We start from the raw sequence: 17609 nt of genomic DNA, 5'->3' as shown, positions 1-17609 counted from the left end.
AAAAATGCAATAGGCTTGCTTGAAGCAGCAAACAAGCGCCAACTTCCCCGAAACTTTACCCGGTAGGTATTCGCAGGGCCGCAAAGCAATGCTAGAGGCAAATGAGAGAGCTTTGTTTAGAAATTGGGCTGCAATAAAAAGTTACAAAAGACGAGAAACGTCGAATAACACATACCACTTCCTTGATAGCGCCAAGCTACTGGCCGCTAGTTTCGAGAAATAGACTCCAATGAAGAGTGAGCATAGAGCAAATTATGAAGTTCTATTCCGGACTATGAAATTGATATGCAGAAAAGGATTCAGTGAAATAAGTCACCTCATGTTTCTTATTAGGTTAAATTATATGGTTGCATTTTTTGTTTCTCTAAAACTCCCGTTTCAACTTTGGGGTCACGCCCGAGGAATACACTTTTTTTGATGATTACTGAATCAACCTTGTGCTTTACGAGTACAGCGATGAGGGGAAGTTTCCGCTTAAAGCCATGCGCGTATGGTTTTCAAACCTAATCTTGAATTATTGCTTAACAATTGTCGCGCGTTTCTGCCCCTTACTCCTGCACCCTTTTTTTCAGTTTACAGCACGAATAACAGTGTAGGATTGATGGTAGCTTCGCTGTGCGGTGCGCATGGCATTGATCCATGCACTTCTCGTGGCCTAGAGTATACACTGCCATCTTTTCTTTATGACGTCAAATTTCATATAGAAAATGCCAATGCTGGTGAATTTGCAAGGTAATGGCGAGGATCACGCCTTGTATATCTGCAGGTGTGCCCACTCTTAAGTATCAACTTGCATTTTGGTGTGTTCACTGCATTAACACCACTCTCACTGGTATCCAAGAAAACTGTATAAGCTCGCTGTATAAGTCGGAGTTCTGCCATGCCCTGCCCTGATGATACAGTTAGCAGTGGCTATGTACGTACAGAACATTTGCTTGTGTTGAGTTACAAGCGACTATAGAGGCGAGCTAATAATCTGTTTGTTCAGTTGTCCTTGGAGCCACAATCACTATGGAGGACCAGCTGGTAATTATTTGCCATTGGATGTATTTATTATAACGTGCATATTCAGTTCAGTAATAGCTCTCACAATGTTGATATACTGGTAACAGTTAGCAGCGTGCTTTTAATTCCCAAGATTTTTACAGGGGGTGTGCTTTCGGCAAAAATTGGGGCATATAAGAAAAAGTCTCGACACTGTTCCTACAGTGCATGATTCAAAGAAGTTTGCTACGAAAGGGAATGCTCCAAACAATATCTCTGTGTTGCAGTGCTCTGAACAACAGCCAGTTTAGGAGTGCTAAACGCTGCATCACTTCTTTTCAGCTCAATACCTCAATCTGGACCATGACTTGACAACTGCCGCTTTGCCGGTTTAAACCTCGCCTCTATATTGGTAAACATCTATGTCTTACAGCTTGTGCTTTACTTCACCATGAACCAAACTACTTCTCTAAAGTTTGTCCTCATAGGTAGTGAAGCAACCGTAAAATGGTACCAGGCTGCTTCTCCTTAATTTCTTTATTTGTGTGACCAAAATTCTCCCAGTGGTTAGTATTTGTTTCATTATCGCCATTATGCATCTTCGTAACAGATATTCCTCACCCTTTTAAAGCGAAGGCTATACTACGCCAGCCAGCGCGCCATATTGGGTCGTCGTGCACTTCAGCCCAATGCCGTATGCCGTGTCCGACGAACGATCTTGAACCGCCATTGCCTAGCAACGCCGCAGCCGCGCTCCAATAGATGGCGCCGCCGTGTATGCCGCTGCCGTCGCCGCTCGCTCCACCTGATGTGCTCCGCTGGAGTATAGGCGAGTAGGTGTCGCCTCGCGGGCGATATATATATATATATAAATATATATATATATATATATATATATATATATATATATATATATATATATATATATATATATATGCGCTTCCCCTCAGGGTATTGTAGTCGGTATAGAGAGCGCGAAAGAGACGCAGCAGCGACAGAACGAAGCGAGAAAGAGGCAACCCGCTTTACAGACGGCAGAAAAACGCGCCGCACGACTCGAGAAGCGTCGTAACGAAGGTGCGGCTAGAAGCCATGCCAAGTCCCGGAGTAACTCAACTGTAGAAGAGACCAGTTTGAGTTCTCGAGAGCGTCGGAATGAGACGCCGGGTAGACGAAGTGGCAAGGAAACGAAGCTTTTGCAATTCAACAAGGGTTAACTAGAGCTAAACCCGAGCCAATTTTTTTGTTCATTGTGGGGACTGCCCTGCTGTCCCCTTTCTTGGCTTTCCCGCGATTTACCTTGCTGCAACAGCTTCTCCTCGATGCGGGGCGCGCCACATGACTCTCCGTGCGTAACTTAACCAACCAGAGAGGGCGCTGGCATCGCAACAAGAGAGACTGCTTGCGGCGCGCGCGCGCGGGTACAGCAGGCTCTTTGGCTGGGATCGTATTCGTGAGCGTACGTGTCTCCGCGGCTTCGCTTTTCGCCAGCGGGGCGAGGAAGTGACAGGGAGTTTTGCTCCCTCATCTCGTGCCGTCTGGCTTCGGAGTATCGCTTGCCCTAGTGTGGGCGAACATTCACTCGTAACCTTGCTGGTGAGTCGGACGATCTCGATTCCTTAGCGTATTTTGTTGCTAGAGGGCGTAATGCTGTTGTAAGAATAAACTCCTGTTTATGTCAGCCAGTGTGTCGTTCGTTTGTTCCCGCAGATCAAGGCTACGTGGTTGGCGTGTGCTCGGTAGCGTATGCAATCGCGGAGTGGGGTCAGGGGGGTTTTGTACTGTGTCAGCGGCGCTTAAGTGGGGAGGAACTGTTTATTTTCCCTAATAAAGCCCTCTCAATATGTCTGGCTCTAAAAAGCTTTATCTTCATACTTTTCAAAAGACAATAAAACTCAGAGGATCACGCGATCGTTACGAGGGAGCAATGCGCATGTTAGAGCGTTCGCTGTGCTGTGAAAAAGCGGACCTAAAGGCAGCGTTGAATTCATGGTTAGAGCTGTTGCAGCCATCTGTTTCATCCATGGGCTTCTTTAGGCAACGTCGTCAAGGTATGTTGGCTTAGGCATTTTTTTTTAAGTTTTGCGTAGTTTTGCGTAGTAGATTTCTCCTTTGATAACACGCCACTGAAGCATGCTTCGAGGCTCGCGCGAGTCCCTGAGCGAGCCGGAGGCTTTAACCTTTAAAATATCCGTGACCTGAAACCGGATATTTGCAGCGTACGCTTATCTCGTCTTTTCTTTCGGCACCCAAGTGTCTCTTTTGATGTGTTTTTTTTGCGTGTGTATATATGCTTTTGTAGCCTTTAGAATATTTGGTGAATGCGTATCAACTTTCAGCCTGTATTATGCGCTTCTTACTTCATTTTTCATATTTCTCAGAGGCTGAGAAAAAAGTAGCCATCATTATATGCAAATGCCGTAGTGCTACGTACATTGTGTATTAAATGGTGCTTACATATACATCCGCTATTTGTATTGATTCAAGTGCAAGACGACCGAACCATGATGCATTCACACGATTGGACAGATGTATTTCACCACCTGTAACGCAAGTACTGTACCTGAAACTTGGCACATATGTGCTCTCAGGTGCTTGAAGTTTGCGTGAAAGAGGGGGAAAATTTTATTCAACAAGAGCCGAGAAATCGAGATTTAACATCTTGGAGCTTTCCCTGCGACGAACTTTTTGGACGCTGCTTGTAGTGGGGACGTTCTTTGGATGCGTTCGGAAAAAATGAGCACCTCCTCTAGATATTTCATATGTCCCAATGCGTAATTTTTTGGATATTTTAAGGAGGTTTTGTGTTTGTTGGTTGAAACTCTCTTGGACGTCCACAAGACGTCGAAGGAAGCTTGAATGCCTATTTTAATGTCAGCTTTTTGTCAAGGGCTGCCTTTGATTTCCTTCATCTTCACTAAAAATGTCATTAACATAGCAGATCCGGTGCACTGCGGGCGAAACCTACAGAGGCTGGAATACTTTGCCCGAAGAGGAATTCAAGCAACCTCGAAAGGGTAGCAGGGCCGAAGCAAGTACGTGTACTTACGCCACTCGACTTTCTTCTTTCCACCAAGGGAGAGTGAACAGCAGCGCCTCGGCTATTTGGTATTTTGTCTGCAGCAGTTGGGATTACTAGGAGTGCGCGGAGAGTACAATCACGATAAACAATGCGAACGCGGCGCGTAAGCGCGCCGCATTTCTTTTCTTAGCCCAGGTGCTCTTCCTGAACCGAATCGAATACAAATAGGCTAGCTTTCCTGCTGAAATCAATATGAATCAAATATCCGTACGATCATTTGCTACTTGTGTGAATATACTTACAGTTCAAATATTCGCGCGAAGCAGCGAAGCGTTAGCGGCGTCGCTTACGTCATTGGGGTGTTGTCGAATAGCGAGATTGTATGGAGTAGAGATATAGGGGAATAGTGGAGCGCTAATGCCCATGCGCAGATAAATAACGACTCTCGTGTTGTCCTGCGCATGTGCACCGCTATTCCCCGAACTCCGCATTCAGTTATAAGCTATCTATCAAAACTGGCTGTGCTTTAGGTCTAATTTAGCCTGGAGTGACGTGATAGCTACATCTGGCCGAGTGGAACTAGCTCAGTCGAAATGAAAAGTCATCCTTTCGCCGCTCCGTTTGGCTGGGCGTTCCTTTTTCATCTTCGTCCCACTTGACATGGTGCACAGCTGTTTGTTGGAGCTGTTGCGCGCCACCGGCTCTTCAGAAACTGCTCCGCACCATGTGACCAGCGGCCGAACGACGTGATCAACCCACGTGATTAATAACGTGGCCAACAGCGCCGCCACGGAGCTCAAGTGCTGCTACGCTGAAGGGTCGAAGAAGTGACATAGTGTAGATATCGCTACAAAAGCAATGCTTATCACGAAGACGCGTGTAACACGAAGTCGGTGCATTAAATTTGTGACCGGTGTGCCAAAAGAATAGGAAAGTTACTCTTGCTAGCGATGCCAAGAGTCAACATACAGCGCCAATTCTAATGAGAGGGACGAGGGTATGGGGGGTCTTCGCTATGGGACATTAGGGCAAGGCTTGCATAACATCTCAGACACTCTTGCGTCGCCTATCTTGAAGGCCGTATGTATGGGCATCAAGAACGGCACCAGATCAATGGACCGCATTGCTGCGCTGCACCCTGCTTCCCGCACTGAACGATTGTCAGAATGGGCTCCAGGTTTTGAAATAGTCCTTGAAAAAAAATCCATGGCGGGCCCTATTGAAACTTTCTGCCAATTATTTAAAAACACTATCCGAAAGCAGATTTCATTCGTTTCCTAAAATTTTGAACGTGGACTATTTTATTTGTTCAGCGAATCGAAAAACATTTTTGATTCTCTTTTTGAAAATTTTGGCTATTCACACACCCCTATTAATGACCCATTTTCCAGGCATTTCACCCCAGAGGAATGGAGCATCTGGCGGGAGCAAAGCTTGCGCCTAAAGGAAAACAAAAGTACCCAGTGGCAGTGGCGATCCGACCCTGCACGTCCCGCATACGAGGCGGATGCTCAATTCACGTCCGATATAGCTTCTGACGCAAACCGTATTTCTCGCGAATGTTACGCTGGGCGCGTGTCTTTGACAATTACAAATTAACGCGACGCTGACATAACGTTGGGCAGCGGCTAACACGTCGTAGCAACCGGACAACTTGAAGGGCGTCAGTGCGGATGACAACGCGTGCCGCAGGGAGCATAGTTATGTCGGCCACGGAGCAGAGGGCTTCTTAAACTGCAACGAGATCAGCACAAAAGGACGAAGAGGGTTCCGTAAGCTGAAACCAAGAGGTTTGATTCAGAGCAGGTCTGCGCGGACAGTAGATTGCTGTTGTTGCTTTGCAGTCTTGTATGCTTGCGTATACGTAGACAACAATGGATCGATCAGCCAACCATCTTGTTCCTCAAATTTCTGGCGAAGCAATGGTGCCGAATTAGCAGATGTTGGCCGGCGATTATTTGTTGGCTTGTTGTCGCTGAGCTGTAGAAACATTCATGGGGGAAGAACTTGCGTTGGCGGCTGAAGAATAGAGTGTGACGTTGCATAAGTCCTCAGTGCATTCGTGGAGTGCGATAGACTGCTCTTAAGGCTGCGCGCTTCACGGCTCTGCTGCACCAGCTCATCAATGGTATTGAGCTGCGCATTCTCTTGTAAAGCTAAGACTTCGCATATTGCAACCGAGGTTCGTATGCTCGCCAAACAGGATGCTTCCCAGGTGGGCCAAAGCCAGAGGGGACGTCTGTAAAGGTGGAACAGCACTCCCGCGAATGCAATTTATGTGTCGATAGGATAGGACATACCGACACAGAAGGAAGGAAGGAAGGCCTCAGACGTTGCTGGCACATACCCACTACGGGGGAGTGGCCAAGACACAGGCGGTTAATTACTGGATACAGCAAATTTTTGACGGGAAAAGCAATGGAAATAGTATGTAGTCTGATAGATTGGAAGAGGGAAGGAAAGGGGTCCAGTTAACTTGGAGATCGAAGACGGGACAATTGCTTAATGTGCATAATAGTACACAATGCCTGTAATGTTGCAATGTCTTACTGACTGAGATCGGGAAAAAGCAATTAGAATGGGAGTCGCTGCGTTTCTTGAAGAAAATTTTGCACAGCAGAGCGCACACTCCTGTCGCTTCGTCCAAGCAAAGAAGCGCCAATGGAAAGAACAACCGCGGAAGACACAGGCAAGCCCAGTTGATGAAATGGAATTTGCAAAAGACGCTTCCTCAAATGAGAAAAGCGGCGGCAGAACAGCAGGAAGTGATCTATTGTCTCAGGTTCGGCACAAAATGGGCACAGTGGGGTAGCTGCCAGGCCAGATCTGTGAAGGTAGACATTTAGAAGGGGAACCCGGCAACGCAAGCGCGTGAAAGAGACCTCTAGTCTGCGTGAGCGCCAGTCTTTGCTACTCCAAGGATGCAGAAGATGCTGATATTCGGGAGATGATGTAAGAGCCGAGGCAGCAAATTCCTGAAATATTGTGTAGCTGCGAAACCTCACCGCAGCTCTATATGCACACGATGGTAGGACAGCAACAATTGGGCCGCTGAGAGAGGCTCTTGCTAAGGAATCTGCATCCTCATTTAAGTGAAAGCCAATGTGACCTGGTACCCAAAGCAACCTTACCGAATTTAGATGCAGCCTAATCAGGAACTTGAAGAGGCGTAATGGCCGAGAGTCAGTGGGTGAGGATAAGGAAGAGCAAATGGACAGAGAGTCTGTCATAACCACGACCTGGGAAACGGTAGATTCTAATTTTCGTAAGGCTAAGATTACTGCTAATAATTCAGCCAGAAAAATTGGAGTGAAGGAAGACGGAGTGAAAAAGACCAATCCAGTGAAGGTGAAAAAATTCCCACACCTGCCTTTTCGCGATCCTGCGAGGCATCGGTAGCAATAAGAACATGAGAGGGAAAGGACCTTAGGTGGTCCTGCAATAGACCCTGAAGAAGCGGGAAGGGCTGCAGCTTTGCTTTCGATGGGAAAATGCCATCGAATGCAATCTGGACAGATGAGGAGTTGTTATATATTTGGCGGACATCAGTGAAATGAATATTTATGCAATCAAGGAGGGACTGCGCGTAACATATCTGCGGGGTATGAAATCGAGACCAGGCAGCACTAAAAAAGGCGGAAGGTTGACTAAGAAATATTATACTGGAAGCGTGAAGAGGTGAGTAGCACAATTTTAAAAATGTTTGAACTGTTAAAAGGCGAAACCTAGCTGATAACGAAGGCATTCGCGCCTCAAGGTGCAGAACAGCATTGGCGACATATTTTGGAAGTCCAAGACAAAGGCGCAACGCCTCACGCTCCAAAAGCACAAGAGGACGAAGTTAATAGGCAGGAGCTCCTGAGAATAAAACACACCCGAACTCCAAAATTGGGCGGACGTACATTTTATAAATCATCAGAAGCGTATGCCTTCTCATGCCTGACCTAGCACTACAAAGCCTGCGCAGGATGCCAATGGCCCGAACTCCTTTTGCAGAAAATTGCTCAATGTGTGGCCGCCAGGAGAGAGTAGAGTCGTAAATTACACCGAGATACTTCACCGTCTGAACTTGAGGTATTATGTTATTTCTATAGACCAGGGAGATGTTTACAGGAACAGAAACTGGAAATACTAACAATGCGCATTTCTTCACATTAAGGGACAGATGAATTCTTCCTAGCCAGTTGTCAAGAACATTGAGGTAACTTTGCAGGGTTCGATAAAGAGTGTGAATGTCACCTGCTGATGCAAAAAATGCAATATCGTCGGCGTACACATAAGTTTTCACATTTTGAATGCATGGAATTGAGCTTAGAAAAATGTTAAAAAGAACAGGTGAGAGAACTGATCCTTGCGGAACACCTCTTGTCTGTGGAAATCTCCTTGAGGAAACACCATTTTGGCAGCAGTAAAATTCTTTATTTTCTAAAAAAACAGAAATCCAGGCTACAAAATAGCTTGGGAAGTTGAGTTCCTGTAATCTTAGGAACAGAGTCGAGTTCTACACGCTTTCGTATGCTTTACTGACATCCAAGGTGACAAGCGCAGCAAACTGTTTTCTATTGCGAGCTAATTTAATACGACTCTCAAGGTCAGTATGAGCACACGAAATTGAACAACCCGGCCTGAAACCAATTTGACATGGATGCAAGAGAGCATTTTCCGAAATGAATGACATGACACGGCTGAGAAGGACCCTTTCCACCAATTTCACTAGGTTCGATGTTAACGAAATAGGGCGTATATTGTCTAAAGTCAAGCCCTCCCCTTGCTTTTTAAGCAATGGAACTATTTCAGCAAGACGCCACTCATGCGGTATCCAAGGACCTTTAATAGAATGGTTAATTAGAGCCAACAGGTCTGCAGGATATTCATTGAACAAAATTTTGATCATAGATGAAGTGACCTTATCGGGGCCAGGAGCCACTGGGGATAAGCGCAGAACAATTTGCGACAGCTCGGGCATAGAGACCTCAATGAAATCACTTGAGGTGCATGTGAATATAGGAGGAGAAGGTAAAGCAGATGTAAAGCGAAGCTCTAGGCCACACGCAATATCTTCTAATGCCTTTGCGATGTCAGCAGGGGACTGAACGAGGGATTCAATGTTGGCAGTCGGAGGAATCACCTTGTTGCGCCTCATTAAATTAAACAAAGCTCGTTTACTTCCTGATTGGGAAAGGAAATCATAATTATTTGTATTATACTCCTCCTTTGCACGGGCGACAGTGCGCTTAAATGTTGCTGCAACATACTTATAATCCAGCCAATTTTTTGGGCATTGATTGATGAGAAGTGTCTTCCAAGCTGCTTTCCGTCGTCTATATGCACGCGTCCACTCAGCATTCCACCAAATGTTCGCGATTGCACCCTTTGTTCTCTTAACCAAAAATTCAGACTTTTGCCTTGCATGGTACAGTACTGAACATAGATGTGCAGCCTTGCTTTCGGCACTTATCTGAGCGCGAGTGTCTGAAGTGATCTGGAGGGCTGATTTTAGAGTGTCTTTAAAGCAATTGTAATTTATTACCGTGCGCTGATGTCGCTCAGGAATAGTTAATTTACACGCAAACTTGAAATTAATCGGTAGATGATCACTGTTTGTTCCACAGTCAACAGGCGCCCAAGACACAACGGAGACTCCTGGGGAGGAAAAAGTTAAATCCAAGGCAGAGCGGCATTGACTGCGATCAAACGTAGGCAATCCGGAATTGTTGCAGATCAAGTTGTTGCGAGAAGCCCAATCAAATAGCCTAGAACCAAAGCTGTCTGTTTTAAACCCCCAAGTCACATGGTGCGAATTGAAGTCGCCAAGTAATAGAACCTGAGATCGGCTACTAGACATGAGGGAGTCAAGGGGCCGAGTGTCACGCACCCCAGACGGGAAATATGCATTAGCTACCGTAAAGGGCTGTTGACCTGGGACACTGAGGTCAACCGCAAGGATTTCACATTCATTGTCCGCATATTGAAAAGAAATGCATGCCCTGTGGCAAAACTTTGTAGATATGAGCACTAACAACCCTCCCCCTCGTGTTGACCGGTCAAGCCGGAACGAATGGTAATCCTTGAGATGATAATTGAAATTTGGAGTTAGCCATGTTTCCTGTAAAGCAACTAAATCTGGTAGAAGCTGATTGCATAGGCAATTTAAATCTATCGAAGCTGAGAATATTGATCCACAATTCCACTGGAGTACATTTAAGAACCCTATCTTGGCGGAAGTGCCGCAGCCGCGACTGCATTTTCTAGAATACTGGTCTTAGCGTTTTGACTTGCGTTACTTTTCTTTGTCTTTGACTGGGGGCAAGATGGACCTGCAATATTCAGAGGAGACCCACTTCGTTTCTGGGCAGAAGGATCAAAGTGCTGTGGGATTTCTCTTCTTTTTCCTTCTTTTCCAATCGGTATTAAAACTGCCGGAAAACAATTTGATGTAAGCAAAGAGTCTTATTTAAAGAGGGAGCTCAAACTTGTGGGCAAAAAATTGAAAAAAACTATAGATTTCTTTACTGAAATTAGGAACGAATTGTTTCCACAAGAGAATTTAGTCTAAAGCAAGCCGTTTCCGCTTAGGCGCTGGACGTGACGGAGCAAGAAATGATTTTTTCCGCAGCCACAAAATCTTCCACTCTCACATGACATGTATGTGCATTGATATCGAAGTCTCCGGAGACATTCTCTGTTATACAGACTTTGGGTTCGTTCGGAACTCATGCGTGTTTTTAGATTATTTCATGAGAAAAATTGTAGAGTGAAAAAGAAGACAGCACACGCGCAGCTCTTATATTGGTGCTAGATGCTCGCCTAGAACGTTCTCTCAACCTGTCCTTACTCGAGGTCCGGGTGGAAGTCGATTTGAAGGCCCGCTTTGCGAATGCGGCAATAAGTCTTACTCAGCTTAACGTGCACAGCGAGGTGAAGTGCCTGGAAGACTCCAGAGCCTTCGTGTCTGCGGGCAAAAGCCAGCGCAAGGTATAACTGGTTTACGCACCGAACACACGTAGACGAAGCTGTTTTTCGCAATGGGAAGCCATGGTGAGAGAGCAATGTTCTTTACGCCTCCTTTTGCGCAGGACGTCGGCTGAGCTCAGCGAGGCGCCATGCGTTTCTCCAGGCATGCGTGCGCCTGGATTTTCAACCGGAACGCGGCTTGCATCGCCGACCTGCGGCCTACGATCTCCTTTCTCGTCTGGAGCACCCTCTTCGGGAAGGACACGAGAAGTAAGCGCCGCTTTCCATCTACAGGTCCTTGTTTAAACTGCTGCTAACACAAACGCTGCAATGAATTATGCAGTGATATGGCACTAACGGCCCTAGCACTCTGTTTTATCTCCACCCGGGTCTGATTGAAAATGACCAATTCTCTTGTTATGTGAAGTTAGCTATATATGCTAACTTGTGCCAAAAGTACAGTTGTTTTTGGATTCCACTTGTTAACCGGAACGTACAGTAAGAATTAAAGTAGTAGCTTCAGACTCATTGAATCATAGCCGTGTGAAGCCGTTACTTTTCCTGACGACACTGGTAGCATGTGTGTTAGCTGAGCGGAGGTGCAGAAACGCAATACCACTGATGTCGAGTGCCGTTTGCATTGCTAGCGGCCAGGGTTCAAATGTACTGATTTTAAGACTGCCCCAACTGCGTAATTCTGAATCATATAATGGAAATAATTTTATACGAAGTGAATACCTTTCAAGGCTTTCAGACAGATTACAGCAAACATAATCCTACTTGCGTTAGAGCACCACGCATTTAATCACAACTCTTAACTCACTCACAACTCACGTTGGCCCATTGACGATTATAGTGGTACAGCTGTTTTCTTATTAATCTGTTCCCTCTATGCATGAACATTATTATGTTACTGCTGCAGCATTTCTCATCGTGGATTTTCCGTGCAATGAGGGTCGTTAGCAATATGAGACTAAAGAGCTGGAATGCATTGCATTTTGACCTACCTACTGCAGTATAAGGCATATTGCTTCTGTGCAACCTGCATTTGAAACATTTTGTGCGCTACGCTAAGCACCTGGACCGCCTCACGACAGTGAGAAATATGTGCGCGCTTCTTCAGGCATGAAGGAGCCCGGAAAAAAAGCATCGGGAATATATTAGCCTGCGCAGGTGACTCTGTGGCTACCGCCGTCATAGTCCGGTACCTTCGCGAGCAGTTGGTCCTCGAGGCGCAGTTCGCGCACTTCAAAGAGGAACTGATGCGAGCTGCAGACGCCGATTGCGGTGACATATTTCAGAAGAATTCGTGGGCAAGGCCTTGCGCAAAGAATCGCGGTCATCCTCCACGGCAGCCAACGATCACCCAATTGCACGCAGCGGCCGCCGGAGGGTGCGGAAGCCGAGTGAGTGATTGCAATGTCTAATACACAGTGACGCGTACGTTTTTTTGAAGATTTTGCACTGCAAAGAAATTTGGGAAGCACCTCACCTGATGAAACGCATTAAATTATTTCCATTCCTTTCAAGAAATTTTTGGCACTGTGGGCTTTAACGCGGAATGGCTTAACATTCATCCACAAGCCCGGTTGCATGTCTTTCCCACAGAAGTAACTAGAGCGTTTTTCTTCGACTACAATGCTTCAAGAAAGCGGGTACCCCTGTTTAGATGATCGTTGCATTTACTGTTAGCCTGTTGAAGAAATGTTGGAGATTAGGGAGGACCCATGGCAACTACTATGATTTAGGAAAAAAAATGTGCTGTGGAACTGAGCCCATTGGCTCTTAGAAAGTCTGAGAAGCGTAGCAGAAATGTTCGTCGTACTTGGCCTTCACGGACCCTGTAATCCGCCAAACGCTTGCTGCCTTTAAAGCCGGGGTACGGCTAGCAGGACGATTACACCTGTTTGCAGCACGGAGCACATTGCCAGGCTTGGTGAGTCAGCCGTCGCACAGGTTTTCGGGATCCCTGAAACACTCAAAGTAAACGGTGATTTGGTTAACGTCCGCATATATTTTTTTAAATACTGAGAGAGATACATCGATGCCTCTGTGGAAGTAGATTGTACAGGAAGGCAGAAATTATGTACCTTAATTGAATCCATAATTGCACAAATACCTTCAGGTACCTAATGAACTATGGGGCACGGTTAGACTGCGCAATTGAATGCCCTCAACTTGAAATCTGAACCCTGATTTAATTTTTTTCTTCGTGAATGTGGTTCGAATTATCGAACTTCAAATATATGCATCTGAAAGCTTCTTGAGTTGACTTTCGCTCATTGATTTTTTATAATAATGCGTCCGTTGCATTTATTATACATCAACTATAGACGAAATTTTTGCACTTGGTGATGTACAAGATGCTAACATCGTTTTCTCGACAATGTCACACGCAGAGATGCGATTTTAGAAATACCACAATGCGTAAAAGCCAACCTAACCAGCTCTGAGATGCGCATTTTTGACGTCTGTTATTTAGAACCACTATGCCGATTAGAGCGGTCGCGGTGGCTCAGTGGTTATGGCGCTCGTCTACTGGCCCGAAAGATGCTGGTTAGATCCCCACCGCGGTTGTTTAGTCTCGAAAAATTCTACAGGCCCGTGTACTCTGTGTGGTCGATGCACGTTAGAGAACCCTAGTTAGTCTGACATTCCGCACCCTTTACCACAGCGTTCGCTATAGCCTGAGTCGCTTCCAAAAAGTTCAATAATTATTGTAGTTCTATAACCATTTATTATTGAACAAAATCACGTATATAATGTCGACCTTGCAGTACAGTCATCCTGCACAGGTCGCTCCGACGTTCCTCTCGTAGTTTCTCACATAAATTTTTCAGATGCGAAAACTTGAAGGCGAAAGAGTTGCCTCGAATTTCAAACATTGTTAGTTCCAGCTATGTCTAGCGCGATATCGTTAAATTCAGCGTTCTCCAGAAAAACTTGCCACGACATAGTGGGAGTCGGTGTCGTGAGAGAAAATCGCAGCATGATCACAACCTCTGAACCGAGCATGACCACCACCCCGGGACGGGAATTCTGGGCAGGACAAGGTATACTGCTGTGAGCACCGGCCATCGCAGCTAGGGCAGTGGGGCATCGATTAAAGGCACCACCACTGCTTCACAAGGAGTACGATGATTTTCAGGAATCTCTGAATGAAAAGCTAAGAATGATTTTCTTTATATACGGGAATTAAACAATTACACTATCTCGTCATAGCCTTACAGCGGAGATTTAGTGTCCCCTCAAAGATATTTCTTTCCTTTTACTTTTTGACCACGGACGCCACTGCGATTGCAAGTTCTCGAAGACGGAACCTTTGAGTTCCTAAGTGGAAATTGTCACGAGCAAGGGAAGTAATTCGCCGCCTTCCATAACCGCAGTATTCATAACCAGTGGTCTGTAAGTGCGGCAGAATGAGTACTAATCGAAGGACGAGGTTGTCAGTTGGCATATAGAGTCGGCGCTGCACAATTTGCGACACTGCAGCCTGCCAGCCGGTATATAGCGAGAGATAGGTGACATCATTTGGTAAAGCCCTTGATCTTCCGATGACACAAATAGGGTGGTGATGGTGACTATGATGGTGGTGACCATGAACATTAAATATCACTTACTTGAAGAAATGCTTTTGTTTCCAGCAGCGCAGGTATCAAGCTCAAAAACAGCGAATTTAACGCGACCTAATCGATGGCCTTGCTGTGCTAGTCCCCTTCTTTACACGGGTAGCAGAGTCTGGCAGCCTTTTGTTGGTTTTTTTTGTCGACATGAATAGTGACCAATACTTTTTTTTCTCTTAGCAGCAGCCGCAGTTCGTCGGCCTCCACCGCGTGCTGCTGCCGCGGCACCTTACAGGAGGATATCATCATCGCTTTGCCTCTCGTCGCGCTTCCGTCCCTCACTGGGCGGGACAACTCCGCTGCGGAAACTCAGCGGTGACGGGGCGTGGTACAGTGGGCTGTCGGATGAGCCCACGTTCCGGCTGCTGCTGATGGCGGTAGCCTGCACGGGCCAACTCCCACTTTTTAATCAGGTGACCTAATAGACCGCAAGTGTGATGCCATATGATGGATCTAAACATCTTCCAATACCTGCACTGAAACATATCACGTGCTGCGTACAGTGGCGCTCTGTAAAATAATCGCCACCTTGAGCTTCTACTGATGTTAAGGTATTCCTCTTCACATTCCAGTCAAAAATTAACCAAACGTGCCTGTATATCTTAATATATATGTATTTTCAGGTAAATAGCAGTGTTGTGGTGAAATATTTAGCCAGCGATCCGACTGAATGAACATTAGGTGAAGAATTGGTGTTCGAAAAGACGTCAGATGACATTTTTATCAACGCCAACCATATGCCGCTCACTCAAGATACTTTTTATTAGGTTCGCAATAATGTTAAAGTGCTAATAATTGTGCCGCGACGTCTCTTCAAACGTATCATGGAAGAAGAATGTTGAAGAGTGCGTCTAGCTAAACAAATGTTTGAAACATGACTACATGATAATGAAACCTGATGTGAGAAAGCTGCAATAGTATTTGGATATACCTTCAATGTTTACTAAGATTATTTTAGTCTAAGCCGAGGCTTCACTCACGCGATAAACTTAGGGTGAATGTGGGTGCAGGTGGGTGGAACTTGTGGAAAATGGAAGTGGGGAAGAGGGGGCGGTGCATCTGGAAGAAAACTGACTTTCCCACAGCGTCTATCAATAAGATTTCGCGGACGGTGTTTCGTTCTGCTGCTGCATGGGCTTCTAGAGTGTGGAGGCCCCGTGGAAAATGCGGAGGAAAGAGTTTAGTGAGTTCCTGGTGGATGGCGCGTCTGGAACTTGAAGGTTGCAGGGGGTGGCGTGGATCGAAGTTGTGCAGGCGCTCACCGATGATGTGCAGTGGCGTTGTGGGTGGCGAGCGGTGCTTCTGGTGAATGTAAGTGGCCCAGACTGCAGGAAAGAAGGAATAGGAAGAAAACAAAGTGTGCCTGCCCTTCTATTTAGTGCGATAGAAGTAACAGAGGCACTTCGCGACAAATGCAAGCGTTGTCTGTTCGAAGCATCCATGCGTGAAGCGTTCACCCTCGTGAAGTGCCACTCATCAAGAAGTCACCTACCTCCACTTTTCACAGTGCCATGAACTATTAGAAGTCCACTCGACAGAAAATGAAAAAAGGAAGGCGAAATGGATTTCAAAGACGCAATTTGAAATCCTGTTGCCCACCAGAGGAGCCAGCCACCTCTCCACCTCACCTCCCAAGATAACACAGCTCCCATACCGCCTCCACCTTCCATAAGCGCCACCCATATTCCCCGATCTTCACTGTAGAAAATATCGTGTCTGTGACGCCTCTAGTAAAGGAGCAAAAGCATAACACACTCATCGAGGCTTAATCCAATTGCTACCACCGCTTTATCACGTCAAGCATCATGACCACGCTGTAAATATTTCTCTCGTGCTTCGTCCAGCTTGCGCTGTTTTCTAACAAAATTATCAATCTGCACCAACTAGCCCTAAGGTTTGCATTGCTAGAGCTCTGTGTGATTTGAACTGTGCACTAGTTATCAGCAAATCCATCATGACCCTTAACCGGAGCCACAAGATTATACAAGCGCATTCGTCTCCTGAGATTCGACAAACCTCGGCAGAATTGCACGCAACAAGGTGACACCCTACACGCTGCTCTGTGAGTTCTCGTGCAGCTCAGGCACGAGAGAACTTACGGGACGATTATTCTATATGTGAAGAGTTCTGTCGCATGTTATCTGACGCGGAGTCGAGTCCTGGTCCTTAGTAGCTTTACAGTACCTCATGTGCGAAATAATACGTCTCCCACATGAGTTGCATATTGAGCTACACGTAAATATTTACTCACTAAATTTGCATATCGCAGACGCAGTTTTAAAATTTGAATTTTATTATCATTGTTTCATTTTGCAATTTTATAACTATCTAAAAATACTGAGTGTGTTGCGTGAGTGTAAGAAGGCTTCGCGTTTCAGGTTGCTCATTTGAATGTCAGAAATACAATCAGACGCAAAAGCGTGCTGGACAAAGATGCGTTGCCATACGTTCTCAACGATGCATCCTCAATTTGACTTCAAATGCATCTCTGTGACTGATATTGTTTTATTTTTATTTCTCTCCTTTAGGTTCAAGGGACAACGCGCCCCACAGCCTTCCTCCTTGTAAATAATTTCTGAATGAGAAGCGACATGAAAACTTCGTCTGTGCCTCTCATGCGCAGTCTTAACCATGGTGTGGACGGTTCGCATAGAGTGAAATGCTCGACCGAGTATCTTGCCCCCGGTTCCCTCTCTATATGATGATTGTTACTCTGTACGCGCTGACAGCACCTGATCACTGTCGCCATTGACCGGCATGAACACACACGCCAAAAAAATTCTCTTGTTCGTGACGGCAGATGGCAGACAGCAAGACACGACAGCGGCAAGACGGGAACGCTAGAAGCCTGAACACAACGCGAGAGTAAAAAAAGCCAATATAAATTGCTGGCAACCACGACAGAACCAGCTATTTTACTTACGTCACTAGGTAAGCAAGGTGAGTGCCTTTCTAGCTCAGGAAAGAACTCTGGGCACGCTTTCGACTGCTTGTAAGCAGGGCAACTTCCTCAAGAAGAATTGCAA

At 45.9% G+C, this 17609-nt stretch overlaps 1 long non-coding RNA gene across 2 annotated transcripts; it reads left to right on the top strand.

Annotated features, from left to right (window-relative positions):
* The first annotated feature begins 12128 nt into the window (after nt 1–12128).
* On the top strand, nt 12129–17216 carry LOC144099556 (uncharacterized). 2 transcript variants are annotated; one of them, XR_013307428.1, is made up of 3 exons: nt 12129–12366; nt 14767–14996; nt 17112–17216. It is a non-coding gene; the product is annotated as an uncharacterized LOC144099556 (long non-coding RNA). The 2 variants fall into 2 exon arrangements; XR_013307427.1 differs by having other exon boundaries at nt 14764–14996.
* Nucleotides 17217–17609: the final 393 nt, after the last annotated feature.

The sequence above is a fragment of the Amblyomma americanum genome, chromosome 1 (assembly GCF_052857255.1).
Source record: "Amblyomma americanum isolate KBUSLIRL-KWMA chromosome 1, ASM5285725v1, whole genome shotgun sequence".
NCBI classification, from domain to species: domain Eukaryota; kingdom Metazoa; phylum Arthropoda; class Arachnida; order Ixodida; family Ixodidae; genus Amblyomma; species Amblyomma americanum.
Note: the sequence above shows the minus strand (reverse complement) of the source record. Positions and strands in the feature narration are given on the sequence as shown.